Source organism: Sus scrofa, chromosome 6 (genome assembly GCF_000003025.6).
Source record: "Sus scrofa isolate TJ Tabasco breed Duroc chromosome 6, Sscrofa11.1, whole genome shotgun sequence".
Lineage (NCBI taxonomy): Eukaryota > Metazoa > Chordata > Mammalia > Artiodactyla > Suidae > Sus > Sus scrofa.
In genome coordinates this window covers 37,721,617-37,739,409 of record NC_010448.4, presented here as the reverse complement: position 1 = coordinate 37,739,409, position 17,793 = coordinate 37,721,617, and the positions used below count along the sequence as shown (strand labels likewise).

Below are 17,793 nucleotides of genomic sequence, written 5' to 3'. Positions count from 1 at the left end.
AAAAGGCGGGGGGAGTTCCTGTCTTGGCACAGTGCAAACAAATCCAATAGGAACCATGAGGTTGCAGGTTCGATCCCTGGCCTCGCTCAGGGGGTCAAGGATCCAGCGTTGCCGAGAGCTGTGGTGTAGGTTGCAGATGCAGCTTGGATCTGACGTTGCTGTGGCTGTGGTGTAGGCCGGCAGCTATAGCTCTGATTCGACCCCTAGCCTGGGAACCTTCACATGCCACTAGTTCAGCCCTAAAAAGCAAAAAAAAAAAAAAAAAAGAGTTTGGGGAGTTCCCGTGTGGCACAGCTGAAATGAATCAACTAGTATCCATGAGGATGCGGGTTCAAACCCTGGCCTTGCTCAGTGGGTTAAGGATATGGCATTGCCATGAGCTGTGGTGTAGGTTTCAGATGTGGCTCAGATCCCATGTTGCTATGACTGTGGTGTAGGCTGGCAGCTGTAGCTCCAGTTCAACCCCTAGCCTGGGAACTTCCATATGCCACAGGTGTGGCCCTAAAAGGCAATAAATAAATAAATATGTGTGTTTATATTAATTTTTTTATAGACATATATGAGTTTTTTTAAAAGGGCCAGCCGAAATTAGTAAATATTTTTGGCTTGTGAGTCACATAGCTATTTGTGTCTCATGTTTTTCTTTTTCCTTTTTCTTAGCAATTCTTCAGAAATGCAAAAAACTCAATCTTAAAATAAAAAATGCAAAAAAGCATTTTTAATTTGTGGTTCCTACAAAAACAGGCCTAGGAGCCAGATTTGGCATGGAAGCCATATTATTTTGCCCGCTTCTGACTTAAAACAAAAACTATAACACTATATTGTTGAATTTACAACATTTATAGATGTAACAAAGATAATAACAACAGCAGAGATGAAACAATCTTTCCAGTTTTTCCAGGACTAAGGCAGTTGCCCAAACACAGAACTTTCAGTGCTAAAACCAGGAAATTCCCAGGCAAACAGGAGATAAGCTGATCACTCTAATTATAGCACAAAGGTTAGGAGAAGTAAAGGGAACTAGATAGTTGAAAACTCCCTATATTTTTCCTGAAATAATCCGATATTGTCTCTTAAAAGATTGCAATAAATTATTTTGTTACATAATGTAATTTCTACAGCAATCACACATACAAAAATAAAGGTAAAAGGCCAATAGAGGAATCAAAACATAATATCAAAAACATGTGACTAAGACAAAACAGAGAAGAAAAAGACAAACATAAGATAAAAAGCTGGGAGTTAGAGTTCCCATTGTGGTATAGTGGAAACGAATCCAACTAGGAACCATGAGGTTGCAGGTTCGATCCCTGGCCTCACTCAGTGGGTTAAGGATCCAGCGTTGCCGTTGCCGAGAGCTATGGTGTAAGTTGCAGACACAGCTTGGATCCGGCGCTGCTGTGGCTCTGGCATAGGCTGGCGGCAACAGCTCTGATTCAACCTCTAGCCTGGGAACTTCCATATGCCGCAGGTGCGGCTTTAAAAAAAGACGAAAGACAAAAAAAAAAAAAAAAAAAAAAAAAAAAGCTGATGAGACAAAACAAACAGCAAAAAAAAAAAAAAAAAAAATTTTAAATGCAAATATATAAATGGATTAATTATCCAATCAAAAGGCAGACACTGTCAGATGGGTAACAAAGCAAAACCAACACTAAGCTGTTTGCAAGAAACACATGTTAAATACAAAAAAAAAAGTCTAAAGGAAAAAAGAAAGAAAAAAGATATACCATCATGAGATAACAGAAAAAAATATATTGGTCCTCCTACCCATCCACCCTCACCAGTTCCTGAGAGGGAGCTCCTAAAATGCTTGTAATTCCCTAAGTGATGAATGTATTAGGAGCATCTTTTGTTCTAATTTTTGATCTTTAATCCCAGTTTCTAACACAGAACTCCTAAATCTCTTGGAATTTCCTGGTTGATAGAAGTGTCTTTTTTTTGTTGTTGTTCTCATGAGGTGACTCCTGGTAGCCTCCAGGATGGGGGTTAATCACCAGAAAGACCAAGCCATGACTAGAAATTAACGTTCAGCCCACTCCCCCAATTCTCCAGAGAAGGAAGTGGAGTCAATGATCTATCATGTCTATGTGATGGAACCTGCATAAAACTCCCGAAGTACGGGGTTCAGAGAACTTCCAGTTTGGTCAACACATCCAAGTACTGGGAAAGTGACACATCCTAACTCTATGGGAATAGAAGCGCCTTGCTCAGGCCCTCCCAGACCTCGCCCTATGTAACTCTTCATCTGCCTGTTCTTCTGTTATCTTTTTAACATATCCTGTATAATGAAGTGTTTCCCTGAGGTTTGTGAGCTAGTGTAGCAAATAATCTAATCTAAGGAGGAGGAGGTCATGGGATTTGTAGCCAAGTTGGACAGAAGTTGTGAGTAACCTGGGGTAGAGTGTTAGAACTGAATTAAACTGCAGGACATCTAGCTGGTCTCAGGGAATTGCTTGGTATAGGAAAAACCCCTACACATCTGGTGTCAAAAGTGTTGTAAGGAGTTCCTTAGTAGCTCGGCACGTTAAGGATCCAGCATTGTCACTGCTGTGACTCAGGTTCACTCCCTGGCCCTGGAATTTCCTCATGCCACTGGCATGACCAAAAAACAAAACACAAACAAACAAAAAAACTTTTTAAGTGTTGTGAGTGTGGCAGTAATGTGAGAGGAAGAAGGAGAAGTTGAGTTTTTCTACTCAACCATGTGAACAACAAGTATACAAAAGTTAGATTGGCTGCAATAAAGTCAGACAAAGCAAATTTCAAGATAAGCAGCATATACTAGAGACAAAAAGACATTTAATAACAGGAAGGCCAATATATTAGGAAGATACAAAATTATAAATGTATAAATGCTTAATAGTAGAGCTTCAAAATATATGAAACAAACATTGGGAGTACTAAAAAGAGAAACAGTCCAATTCAAAATCAAAACTGGGTATTTCTACCACTTCTCTCAGAAACTTTTAGAACTAGACAAAAAATTTAGTACAGATATCTGAATGATGATATCAACCACTTTAACATTACAGAAACCTACAGAACACAAAACCTAACAGCTGAAAGCATATACACTCTTTTCAAATACACAAGAAACAGTCACCTAGGTGGACCATATAATGGTCTTTTGTTTTTTGTTTGTTTTTTGCTTTTTATGGCCGCATCTGTGGCATATGGAAGTTCCCAGGTTAGGGGTCAAATCGGAGCTTCAGCTCCCAGCCACAGCAACACCAGATCCAAGCCACAATGGTCACTCCAATTCTTACAGATTTTAAAAGGCTGAAATCTTCAAGAGATGTTATCTGACCACAAAAGAATTGAAAATCAATTAAAAATAAGTTATGTAGAAAACACTATATATCCATAATTAAAAAAACAGGTGAAAGAAGAAATCAAAAGGGAGATTAGAAAAATTATAAGCTGAATGCTAATGATGGAGTTCCCATCGTGGCGAAGTGGTTAACGAATCCGACTAGGAACCATGAGGTTGAGGGTTCGGTCCCTGCCCTTGCTCAGTGGGTTAACGATCCGGCGTTGCCGTGAGCTGTGGTGTAGGTTGCAGACGCGGCTCGGATCCCGCATTGCTGTGGCTCTGGCATAGGCTGGTGGCTACAGCTCTGATTCAACCCCTAGTCTGGGAACCTCCACATGCCACAGGAGCAGCCCAAGAAATAGCAAAAAGACAAAAAAAAAAAAAAAAAAATTATAAGCTGAATGCTAATGAAAAAACAACATATCAAAATTTATGGGATGCAGTTAACCAGTGTCCAGAGAGAACTGTAACTTTAAACAACTGTATTAGAAAAGGTCTAAAGGTAATTTTCTTCATGAAGCTCCATAAATAAGAGCAAATTAAAATCAAGTAGAAAGAAGAAAATAATAAAAAGAGGAAATCAATGAAAAATAAAACAGAAAATAAAGAAAAATCAAAATATTAGCAAATGGAATCCAACAATGTAAGAGAAAAAATTATATACCACAACCAAGTGGGATTTATCTCAGCTATGAAAGGCTGATTAATTAAAAAATCATTGTCTCTACAGTGGTTCAAGCCTCTGCTGAGGCCAGGGTTTGATCCCCAGCCCAGCCCAGTAGATTAAGGATCTGGCACTGCTGCAGCTGTGGCATAGGTTGTAGCAGTGGCTCAGATTCAGTCGCTGGCACAGAAACTTCTGAGAGTGATGAAAAAAAAAAGTGGTGGCGCGAGTACAATCCCTGGCCCAATAACTTCTGCATGCTATGGGCACAGCCAATAAAAATAAAATAAAATTTTAAAAAATTTAAAAAACACTCATCTAATGTAATCTATCACATTAATAGACTAAAGAAAAATCACATGATCATATTGAAACAGGCATATCTCTAAGATATTGCAGTTCTAGTTCCAGATAACTGGAATAAAGTGAATACTGCAGTAAAGTGAGTAAAACAACTTTTTTACTGGTTTCCCAGTGTGTTTAAAATAATGTTTACACTATAGTTTATTAAGTATGTAATAGCATTATATCTAAAATAATGCACATACCTTAAATAAAAAATGAAGCTATTGGAAAAGTGGCACTGATAGACTTGCCCAAGGCAAGGTTGCCACAAAACTTCATTTTGTAAAAAATCCAGTACCTCCAAAGTGCAATAAAGTGAAGTGCAATAAAATGAGGTATGTCTAAAGATGAAGAAAAAGAATCTGACATTTACAGATAAGCAAAAGCTACGAGAATTCAGCACCACTAAACCAGCTTTACAACAAATACTAAAAGAACTTCTCTAGGCAGAAAAGTAAAGTCACAACCAGAAACAAAAATACCACAAATGACAAGACTCACCAGGAAAGGCATATATACAGTAAAGATACAAAATCATCCATGCACAATTGTGCTACCAAAATCAGAAATTGTGAGAAGAGAAGGGTACAAATGCAGGACACTGGAGATGCACTTGCAATTAAGAGACCAACAACTTAAAACAATCTCATATATACATATATATATATATACTCCTATATTGAAACTTCAGGGCAACTGCAAACAAAAATCTACAGTTGATACACCAAGAAATAGGAAAAATCAACTCAAATAGAACACTAAAGATAGTCATCAAACCAGAAGAGGAGAGAACAAGAGAAGAAGGGAAGAAAAAAGAGCAACAAAAACAAATCCAAAACAATTAATAAAATGGCAATAAGAACATACATATCAATAATTACCTTAAATGTTAATGGACTAAACGCCCCAACCAAAAGAAAAGACTGGCTGAATGGATACAAAAACGAGACCTATATATATGCTGCCCTCAAGGGACCCACTTTACTCCTAGGGACATACACAAATTGAAAGTGAGAGGATGGAAGAAAATACTCCATGCAAACGGGAATCAAAAGAAAGATGGAGTGGCAATGCTCATACCACACAAAATAGACCTTAAAATGAAAAATATTTTAAGAGACAAGGAAGGACACTACATGAATGATCAAAGGATTAATCCAAGAAGAAGATATAACAATTTTAAATATCTATGCACCCAACATAGGTTCACCACAATATATAAGGCAACTGTAACAACCTTAAAAGGACAAATCAGCAATAACACAATAATAGTGAGGGACTTTTAACACCCCACTTACAGCAATGGACAGATCATCCAGACAGAAAATTAATAAGGAAACACAGGCCCTGAATGAAGCATTAGACCAGATGGACTCAACAGATATTTAAAGGACATTCCATCCAAAAGCAACATAATACACATTCTTCTCAAGTGCACATGGAGCATTCTCTAAGATTGATCACATCCTGGGCTACAAATCAAGCCTCAGTAACTAAGAAAATTGAAATCATATCAAGCATCTTTTCTGACCACAATGCTATGTGACTGGAAATCAACAACAAGAAAAAAACTGTAAAAAACCCAAACACATGGAGACTAAACAACATAGTACAAAACAATCAATGGATCTCTGAAGAAATCAAAGAGGCAATTTAAAAATACCTAGAAGCAAATGACAACAAAGATACGACACTCCAAAACCTATGGGATGCAGCAAAAGCTGTTCTAAGAGGAAAGTTTATAGCAATACAAGCCTACCTCAGGAAACAAGAAAAAGCTCAAATAAACAACCTAGCTTTACATCTAAAGCAGCTAGAGAGAGGAGAACAGACAAGACCTAAAGTTAGCAGAAGGAAAGAAATCATAAAGATCAGAGCAGAAAACAATGAAATAGAAACAAAGAAAACCATAGAAAAGATCAATGAAACAAAAAGCTGGTTCTTTGAAAAGATCAACAAAATTGATAAACCTTAGCCAGATTTATCAAGAAAAAAAAAGAAGACTCAAATCAATAAAATTAGAAATGAAAAAGGAGAAGTAACAACGGATATCACAAGAATCTGACAAAAATCCAACACCCATTCATGATAAAAGTTTCTGTAAGGAGTTCCTGCTGTGGCACAGTAGGTTAAGGATCTGAGTGCAGCAGATCAGGTTGCTGTAGAGGCACAGGTTCAGTCCCACGCCTGGTACAGCTGGGTTAAAGAATCCATTATTGCGGCCACTGTGGCTTGGAATCAATCCCTGGTCCAGGAACTTCCAGAGGTGTGGCTGTTTAGAACAAAGTTTTCTATAAATAAAGAATAGAGGGGAACTTCCTCAACTTTAGTACAGGTAACATAATATTTAATGGTGAGAACCAATAAGCATTCCCACTGAGATGAGAACAAGACAAAGATGTTCCCTATTACCACTCCTTTTCAACATCATACTGGAAGTCCCAGCTAATGCAGTAAAACAAGAAAAGGAAATAAAGGGTATACTTATTAGGAAGGAAGAAAAAGCTTGTCTGTTTTGCAAAAGAGATGATTGTCTATGTAGAAATCCAAATGAATCAACCAAAAATCTCTTGAAATAAGCTACTGTAACAAGATGCAGGACACCAGGTTAATACAAAAAGCCACTGCTTTCCTATATCCCAGCAATGAATACATGGAATTTAAAATTAAAAGCACAATACCATTTATATTAGCACACCAAACAAAAAAAATTTGAATATGTAAGTATAAATCCAATAAAATATGTACAAGATCCATATGAGGGGAACTACACAACTCTAATGAACAAAATCAAAGAAATTGATATTTCACGTTCATGAATAGGCAGACTGGGAGTTCCTGTCGTGGCGCAGTGGAAACAAATCTGACTAGGATCCATGAGGACACAGGTTCATAAGCTATGCCATGAGCTATGGTGTAGGTCACAGACTCGGCTCAGATCTGAGGTTGCTGTGGCTATGGCATAGGCCAGCAGCTGTAGCTGAGATTAGACCCCTAGCCTGGGAACCTCCATATGTGCCAAGGGTGTGACCCTAAAAAGCAAAAAAAAAAAAAAAAAAAAAAAAATGTCAGTTCTTCCCAATTGATCTAAAGATTCAATACAATTCCAATTAAAAGCCCATCAAGGAGTTCCCTTCATGGCTCAGTGGTTAACGAACCTGACTAGGATACACAAGGATGCAGCTTTAATCCCTGGCCTCTCTCAGTGGGTTAAGGATCCGTTGTTGCCATGAGCTGTGGTGTAGGTCACAGACGTGGCTCGGATCTCGTGTTGCTGTGGCTGTGGTGTAGGCTGGCAGCTGTAGCTCTGATTGGACCTCTAGCCTGGGAACCTCCATATGCCCTGGGTGCGGCCCTAAAAAGCAAAGCAAAAAAATAGCCCATCAAGTTATTTTCTGGATATTGACAAACAGATTCTAAACTTTATATGGACAGGCAAAAGACCCAGAATAACCAACCCAAAATGTAAGAAGAAAAAAAGTTGGAAACTTACTATAACGCTACAGTAATTAAAACAGTATGGTATTGGTGAAAGAACAATCAATGGAACAAAAATAAAGAACCCAGAAATATACACACATAAATTAGTAAACTGATCTTTGATAAAGGAGCAAAGGCAATATAATGAAGCAAAGACAGACTTTGCAACAAATGGTGTTAGAATTGGACATCCACATGCAAAAAACAAACAAACAAAAACCAGAATCTAGACACAGATCTTAGGTCCTCCACAAAAATTAGCTCAAAATGGATCACAGACCTACATGTAAAACACAAAAATATAAAATTCCTAAAAGATAACATAAGAGAAAATCAAGATGGCTCTGGGTTTGGTATTGGCTTTTTAAATATGACACCAAAGAAAGGACCGATAAGCTGGACTTCATTAAAATTAAAAATTTCTGCTCTGCAGAAGACACTGTTAAGAAAATGAAAAGACCAAGCCACAGACTGGGAAAAAAGATTTGTAAAAAAATATCTGATAAAGGACTGCTATCCAAAATATACAAAGAACTCTTAAAACACAAAATAAGAAAATAAACAACCCAATTTAAAAAATAATGGACCAAAGACCTTAAAAGACATCTCTCCAAAGAGATACACAGACAGTATACGAGCATATGAAAAGATGCTCCACATCTTAGAATGGCCAAAATCTGGAACACTGACAAAACCAAAGGTTGACAAGGATGTGAAGCAACAGGAAATCTCATTTGTTGCTGGAGGGAATGCAAAATGCTACTTTGGAAGACAGTTCGACAGTTTCATATACAACTTAACATACTCATCTTATGATCCAGCAATCATGCTCCCTGATATTTACCTCAAAAAGCTGAAAACTTACAGTCACACAAAAATCTACAAAGTTTATAGCAGCTTAATTCATAATTGCCAAAACTTGGACACAATCAGGAGGTCCCTCAGTTAGAATTGGACATCCACATGCAAAAAACAAACAAACAAAAACCAGAATCTAGACAAATAAAGATAAATAGATAAATAAAGAAGCAAACTGCAACTTCCAGATAATGTAATATTATTCAGGGCTTCAAAAAGAAAAAAAAAAGGGGGCTATCAAGCCCTGGAGAGACATGGAGGAAGCTAAAATGTGTATTACTAAGTGGAAGAAACCAATCTGAAAAGGTTACACACTGCATGATTTCAATTATATGACATTCTGGGAAAAGGCCCAACTATGGAAATTAGTAAATAGATCAGCGGTTGCCAGAGGTTAGAGGGAGGGAGGAATGAACAGGCAAAGCACAGAGTATTTTTAGGGCAGTGAAAATACTCAGTGATACTGTAATGGTGGAGACATTTCATTACATATTTGTCCACACACCGAAGGTACAACACCAAGAGTGAACCATAAAGTAAAACTACAGACACTGGGTGACAACTTTGTGTCGATGTAGGCTCGTCGATTTAAAAAAATTTACCACTTTGGTGAAGGATGCTGATATGGGGGAGACTATGCCTGAGGGCAGGATACACAGATCCGGATAGGATGCTGATATGGGACAGAGGATGCGTAGAAAATCTCTGCACCCTCTTCTCAGTTTTGCTGTGAATCTAAAACTCCTATAAATAAAATCTTGGAGTTCCCGTCGTGGCTCAGCGGAAACGAATCTGACTAATATCCACGAGGATGCAGATTTGATCCCTGGCCTCGCTCAGTGGGTTAAGGATCCGGCACTGCCAGGAGCCGTGGTATAGGCTGGAAGCTACAGCTCAAATCTGACCCTTAGCCTGGAAACCTCCATATGCCAAGGGTGTATCCCTAAAATAAAAATAAATAAATAAAGTCTTACTGTGAGACCATTTTACAATAAAAACAAGCATGAAATCATTACATTGTACACCTGAAACTAATAAGTTAAAACTAATACATATATAACTAACACAACATTATATGCCAGTTATACTTTAAATTTTTAATTGAAGTATACAGTTGATGTACAATGCTGTATGTTACAAGTGTACAATATAGTAATTCACAATTCTTAAAGGTTATACAAAAAATTAGCAGAAGACTTAGACATTTTCCCAAAGAAGACATAAAGGAGTTCCCGCTGTAGTGCAGTGGGTTAATGAGCTGGCTTGTCTCTGTGGAGTCCCCTGCCCAGCACAGTGGGTTAAGGATCTCATGTTGCTGCAGCCATGGCATAGGTAACAGCTTTGGCTCAGATTCAATCCCTGGCCCAGGAACCATCCTAGGCCATGGAGGCAGAATATAGAATATAGAATATGTGTAAAATATAAATATGCATATAAATGAATCACTTTACTGTATACCTAAAACAACATTGTAAATCAACTATACTTCAATTTTTTTTTTTAAAAAAAAAAAGTCTTTTAAAAGTGCTGTGCATCAGTGAAAAAAGAAAACCAAAACATTGCAGTGTTGGAGTAAGAATAGACATAGAGGGAGTTCCCGCTGTGGTGCAGCAGAAACAAACCAAAGCAGTATCCATGAGGATGTGAGTTTGATCCCTGGCCTCACTCAATGGGTTAAGGATCCGATGATGCTGTGAACTGTGGTGTAGATAGCAGATGCACCTTGGATCTGGCACGGCTGTGGTTGTGGCATAGACTGGCAGCTGAGGCTCTGATTCAACCCCTTGCCTGGAACTTCCATATGCTGTGGGTGCAGCCCTAAAAATAAAATTAAAAAAAAGAACAGACATATAAATCAATGGAATAGAATCGAGAGTCCAAAAAAATCTACTGTCGACTGATTTTCAACAATGGTGCCAAGGCCATTCAATGAAGAAAGAATAGTCTCTTCAACTAAAGGCACTGGAACAGCAGGACATCCACATACAAAAGAATGAAGCTGAACCCTTATCTCACACCATATACAAAATTAACTCAAAATGAATCAAAGACATAAATATAACAACTCAAACTATATAACCCAAATTTAAAAAAACAAAACCAAAAACTACACAACTCTTTAGATGAAAAAAGGGGTAAATCTTCATGACTGTGAGTTTGGCAATAGCTTTTTTGTTATGACACCAAAAGCACAAGCAACAAAAGAAATGTGTATGTGGACTAGGTCAAAATGAAAAACTTTTGTGCATCAAAGGGTGCTATCAAAAGAGTGAAAAGACAACCCACAGAATGGGCTTTTGCAAATATTTGCAAATCATATATCTGATAAGGCCCCTGTATCCAGAACACACAAAACCTTAGAACTCACACAATAAAACCAACCCAATGAACAACTCAATTAAAAATGGGCAACTAGAAGTTCCTTTGTGGCACAGTGGGTTAAGAATCTGGCAGTGTCACTGAATCTGCTCTGGTCACAGCTATGGTGAGGGTCTGACCCCTGGCCTGGGAAATTTCACATGCCTCAAGCTCAGCCATAAGAAGAAAAAGGGGGGGGGGCAATGAACCTGAACAGACATTTCTCCAAGGAAGATAAATAAATGACCAAAAAGCACATGAAAAGATGTTCAAATGTCTTTAATTATTAGGGAAATGCAAATCAAAATCACAGTGACATCCCATTTTACATGCACTAGGATCCACTATTCTAATTCCCCACCCCCACCCCAGGAGGAAGGGATATTTTGTCTCTTTTATTCACTGCTTTATTTCCTGAACACAGAGCCTCTGACACAGAGCAAGTGTTAATAAATACTTGAATTAATTAATAACAAGCTCTAGGAAATTACATTCCAGAGGACCCTCCAGAAATGGGAATACATCCTGGTATCTGCTTTTCTCCTCCATCCTCCCAGCATGCTCTTCGTTGAGGAACTGACAGGTCTGGTCATGGCTGCAAAGAGCCAATACTGCATCTTAAAAGCTTTTCAAACATGAAAGAGATTTTCTTGTGTGTGTGTAACTATACTGATTTTTTTTAAAATAAAAACAAGTGTGCATGAGGGTATGAGAAAATTAGAACCTTCATGCAATGCTAGTGGAAATGTAAAATGCAGCAACTCCCATGGAAGACAGTTTGCCAGTTCTTCAGTAAGTTAAGCACATAACTATGATATGACCATGCAGTTCTCCTCACATGAATATAATAAATGAACAGATGTTAAAATACAAACTTGTACGTGAATATCCATAGTAGTAACACTATAACCAAAAGGTGGAAACCACCAAAATGTCCATGACTGATAAACAGATTAACAAAATGTGATACATCCACACAATGGAATGTCATTTGGCCATAAAAACAAATGAAGTACTGATATATGGTACAACAAGGATAAGCTAAATGAATGAAGTCAGATATCAAAGGACACATATTGTATGACTTCATTTATATGAAATATCAAGAACAGGCAAATCCACAGGAACAGAAAACAAATTAATAGTCACTAGGAGCTAGAAGGAGAGTGAATCAGGGACTGCTTAATGAAAACATAGTCTCATTTTGTTCTGGAATTAGGAGTGTCCATCGTGGCTCAGTGGTTAACAAACCTGACTAGGAACCATGAGGTTGCGGGTTCCATCCCTGGCCTCGCTCAGTGGGATAAGGATCCAGCATTGTGGTGAGCTGTGGTGTAGGTTGCAGACGCGGCTCAGATCCTGCGTTGCTGTGGCTCTGGCATAGTCTGGCAGCTACAGCTCCGATTAGACCCCTAGCCTGGGAACCTCCATATGCTGAGGGAGCGGCCCTAGCTAGAAAAGGCAAAAAAGACAAAAAATAAATAAATAAAAAGTCTATCCTCCTTAATGGAGTATAGGGGATTATGAAAATGTTCTGGAATTAGACAGTGATTATGGTTGTACTACACTGTGAATGTATTAATGTGACTGAAGTATACACTTTAAAATGGTTTAAATCATGAATTTTATGTTTTTACCACAATAAAAAAATTAATTGTATACCTATAATTAATGAACATTGATAAGATGAAAATGTCAAAGCAATTCCATTTACAGGAACAAACAAAAATTAAACTCATAAATTTAACAAAGACGTACAAAACCTGTACAGTGGAAACAAAACACTGCTGATCGAAAGTAGAGTCAGGAGATTTCTCCTGCTGAGGGAGGGAAAGTAAAAAGAGAGGTAATTATTTTGAAAAGAAACACACATTAAGGTCTGCATTTTGACATAAAAGATGTCTTACAAATTGTTTTAACTAAGGGCGTTTTGTTTTATTTTTGTTTTGGCATGCCCCTGGCACATGAAAGTTCCAGGGCCAGATCAAACCCTCGCCACAGCAGCAACCAAAGCTGCCACAGTGACAATGATCCTTAACCTGCTGCACCAAAAGAGAAATCCTGAGGGAGTTTCAAATGAACTTTACTTGTTCTAGTTAAGAATAATCAAATTATATACAGGAATCAGTATAAAAAATTTACTGTTTAGTAAAAGGTTAACAAAACATCTTCATAAAAAAAATACCTTTGGTTAACCTTTTATTACTACCATCCCATCAATGAGCTAAAGATGGAATGTCAGCAGTGTTACTAGGCAATATTGCTTATGATAAAAGTGATTCCTTGTTGGCATCTGGACTGGAAAGCACCTGGTAAGAAGCCACAGCTTGGGACTTCCCTTCTCTGCAAAACCCTAAGGCCATGCTCATGGGCCAAGAAACATGAAATTTCTAAGCAACTGGCATGGTTGTTTCTTTAACATCCTAGCTGTCATTTGGGGAAGCAGAGAAAGCCCCTGGAATGCTGTGAGGGTCCTTACCACAATTCTGATGCTGTTCTAATCACAAGCAGTGTTTCCTGTCATAGCTGAGCCCTTCTGAGTTTGAAATGTCTACCTGAACACTAGACCAGTATTGGTGGTAAAGCCACTACACTAAATGAATTTAGTTTAGAAAGTGTTGCGGAAACCGCAAAAATCGTGGCAGTGGAAGGAGACAAACAGCACTGGGAGATATGGAAAAGCAAGGTTTATTCAGCACCTGTGCGGGCTCAGAGGCGTCACCTCCAGAGTCTGAGCACCAGGTCTTTGTTCTCGTAACTTTTATACACTACAAGGTCTTGATTTTCCCATGTAAGCATCCCAGACCTCCCCCCATCCCCAAGCAGACAGTGTTCCTCCCTAAGAAAGTGAGCAAGCAAGGTTACAGAAGCAGAACTGATAAGCAATGTTGGGTACATGATTAGCAGGGCAGCTGGCTTGGACATGGGTCACACAGTTGTTACATTATTACAAGAAGGGTGGTATAGAGATGAGCAGAGCTGGAAAGGCTTGCAGCTGCCTTCTTAGCCAAGGGGGGGTTGTTCTTTAGTTAAAACTCCATTTCAAAAGCGGATATGAAAGTTAAAGAAACCACATAAGATAGCAAAGACAAATTAATCTTTTTTTTTTTTGGCTTTTTAGGGCCGCACCCTCAGCATATGCAAGTTCCCAGGCCAGGGGTCGAATGGAAGCTAACGCCACAACCACTGCAAGGCGTGATCCAAGCAGCCTCTGAGACCTACAAAGGCACTTCCTGGCAAAGCCGGATCACTTAACCCACTGAGCGAGGCCAGGGATCGAACTGGCATCCTCATGGTTGCTACTGCTGTGCCACCACAGGAACTCAAATTCATCTTTCAAAAGTTTAGAAGAACAAGCTGCATTTTAAGAGGGGAACACCTAGAAAAATAGGGCTTAATGGGAATAGCATTTTTAAGTGTAGAAATTCAGACCAAATTAATGACTACCGGAGTTATGAAAATTATTAGAAAGCATAAATATCACCAAGTTACTAATGTTTAAGAGGAAAGCATTACAAAACTTAAAACTATTACATTCCAGCCCCTTTTCGTCACATTCAAGCAGGAGCCCAGGTCGCGATGGGGACAGTTTTGCGAGGTCCAGTGTATATAACTGAAAGGGGAACAAAGCAACACTGCGTGGCAGGAGGGGGATTTCGGAGCCCGGAGCCCGGACTCCGAGTCGGGGGGCACATCGGGTATTCTCGACGCAGCAGCAGCAGGGGGCTGAATCGGTCGTGCTCACCCACTTGGGCCACACTCCTGCCTTTGTCACTGGAGCCGGCCTGGCGAATCGGGGACACGACAAACCCACGCCCCCCTCGCGCGTCCCGGCCACAGAGCAAGACCCTCGCCCCGTCTGACCGCTGCAGCCCCGGGCGTTTCCCCGGCAACTCCCCACCCCCTCTAGGCCCAGCCGGTTCCGGGCTTCCACCGTGGCCACCGACCCCTAGGGCTGGCCCACTTGCTCGGCCGCCGGGACCCCACAGCCAACCGCCGCCGGTAACTGCCGCCATCCCGCGCGCACTCGCCCTGCCGGCTGGCGTGCCCGGCCCCCGGCGCCCACCTGTTGGTCGCATTCCGGGCATGATTTGGTGGCCATCTTCACTTTCTTGGCTCCAGTTGCAGACACGGTCCTCTCTGGCAGCAGCCGCCCGGCCTCCCTCCGCCGCGACCCCGCCAGCGACATGTAGCGTCCGACGGGTGCGAGCGTGGCGAGCTCGCACTGAGCCTGCGTATCGAGGGGGCGGGGCCCGGCGTTCGCCGGCTCCTAGGGACCGGGGGACACACTCTTCAAGCCAGTTGGAATCCTTAGATTCTCACGAGAGGGGACAGTCTGGATTGTCCCGCCGACAACGGACACTGTCCCCGGGCCCGACGGCCAGCATGGGGGCGTGGTTTGGGCGGGGCTCGGCAGTAACGGGCGTCGGGCTCGACCAAAGAATGTTCCAGTAGGACAGGTCGTGGTGCTGTGCACGCCGCCTACCTTGGAGCGTGAAAGAGCGGGTAGAAGGAAGAGTGCTTAACACTCTTGGGGCATTTGATAAGATTCAGTAAGTATTACCAAGCTTAATCATTGAGGAATTGTAGGATTGAAAACTCTTTCATTTGGGGAGTTCCCTGGTGGCTCAGCGGGTTAAGGATCCAACTGTGTGCTGTGGCTCTGGTCACTGCAGTGGTGCATTTCTATACTGGGCCCAGGAACTTCTGCATGCCATCTGTAACCGTGGCCAAAAAAAAAGAAAAAATTCATTTGTGTAATATTTTCCTAAGTCTCACTGTCAGGCGAATTTGAATAAAATGCAGTGCCTGTCCTCAAGGAGCAGTCTAGCTATCTAGACCAGTGCTACTTACTATCTATGGTGAAAGACCAGTTTTGTTTTTAATTCGTCACTCACTGGTACCTAAGATAAAAATAAATTACTTGTGAAATGAAGTAAAAAATACATTAAAAATGGAAGTTCATTTTTAAACATGAAATTCGACGGATATAAAATTGCATTTCAACAATCAGAAAAAGCATATCAAGAAAATAATTTAAGGAGTTCCCATAGTGGCGCGGTGGTTAACGAAGCTGACTAGGAACCAGGAGGTTGCAAGTTCAATCCCTGGCCTTGCTCAGTGGGTTAAGGATCTGGCATTGCCATGAGCTGTGGTGTAGGTCACAGACGCGGCTCTGATCCTGCATTGCTGTGGCTGTGGTGTAGGCCGGTGGCTACAGCTCCAATTCGACCCCCTAGCCTGGGAACCTCCATATGCTGCAGGAGCGGCCCTAGAAAAGGCAAAAAGACCAAAAAAAAAAAAAAAAAGAAAGAAAGAAACAAAGAAAATAATTTAAGTAACCACACTTTATTCTGAGAAAATTTGCTTATCAGCATGTGTTACACACAATGGCTCTTCTACAGTCATAACAAAAGCAAAGGTATGAGTCAGATTTCTATTCTATATATTAAATGTGTGTAAGCACACTTTGAATGTAAACAATGTTTATATATTGAGGTTGTTTCTTGTTTAGTCATTTGTTTGAACCAGATTGGATTGATAAAAGCACCACTTGTGGAGGAAAATTTATATCTAAAATGTCTCTGCATTCTCATGGCAGGAAAACTATTGCATTGAGGTATGTTAATGGGATGGAAGATTAGATTTTAAAGCAATTTCAGCAAATTCATGTTCACTCTTAACCTTTGTCTAAATGAACTGATAATGTTTTTTGTTCGTTTGGGGTTTTGGGGGTTTTTTGTGTTTTGTTTTCGTTTTTTTTGGTTTTTTTTTTTTTGCTTTTTAGGGCTGCACTTGCAGCATATGGAGGTTACCAGACTAGGAGTCAAATCCAAACTACAGCTGCCAGCCTTCGCCAGAGCCACAGCAACGCCAGATCCAAGCCCTGTCTGCGACCTACACACCACAGCTCATGACAGTGCTGGATCTTTCACCCACTGAGTGAGGACAGGCATCCAACCCACAACCTCAAGGTTCCTAGTCAGATTCATTTCCACTGCACCACAACGGGAACTCCTGATAATGTGTTTTATTTTATTTTATTTGTCTTTTTGCCATTTTCTTGGGCCGCTCCTGCGGCATGTGAAGGTTCCCAAGCTAGGTGTCTAATCGGAGCTGTAGCCGCTGGCCTACACCAGGGCCACAGCAACACCAGATCCAAGCCATGTCTGCGACCTACACCACAGCTCACGGCAATGCCAGATCCTTAACGCACTTAGCAAGGCCAGGGATGGAACCCGCAACCTCATGGTTCCTAGTCAGATTTGTTAACCACTGAGCCATGACGGGAACTCCTGGATAATGTATTCTAAAAATTTATATTCAGTCATCATTTGTAGCTACATCTGGCAATTTATCCCATAAAGTAGTAGTTAGAATTTAAAATATCTTTCAGTGACAGAAATTGATTGCAGATCCATGATTCTTCAATGCAGGGATCTTCTTTTGAGGAAAAATGTAATCAAACTGTTCCATCACATTTATAAAGTATTTAATTTTAATTTTTCACAGATGTGCAATGTCAAATTCATTGTCTCGGAGTTCCCGTCGTGGCGCAGTGGTTAACGAATCCGACTAGGAACTATGAGGTTGCGGGTTCGGTCCCTGCCCTTGCTCAGTGGGTTAACGATCCGGCGTTGCTGTGAGCTGTGGTGTAGGTTGCAGACGCGGCTCGGATCCAGCGTTGCTGTGGCTCTGGCGTAGGCCGGTGGCTACAGCTCCGATTCAACCCCTAGCCTGGGAACCTCCATATGCCGTGGGAGCGGCCCAAGAA

The 17,793-nt window shown here is 40.5% G+C and overlaps 1 long non-coding RNA gene across 2 annotated transcripts in view; it reads right to left on the bottom strand.

Moving 5' to 3' along the window:
* Positions 1-15,649, bottom strand: part of LOC102166340 — a 36,771-nt gene extending 21,122 nt beyond the window's left edge. Inside the window, exon 1 of one of the 2 annotated variants that reach the window (XR_002344616.1) lies at positions 15,085-15,649. This is a non-coding gene — a long non-coding RNA (UPF0547 protein C16orf87). The remainder of the gene's footprint in view (positions 1-15,084) is intronic. The other variant, XR_002344617.1, reaches the window with a different exon arrangement.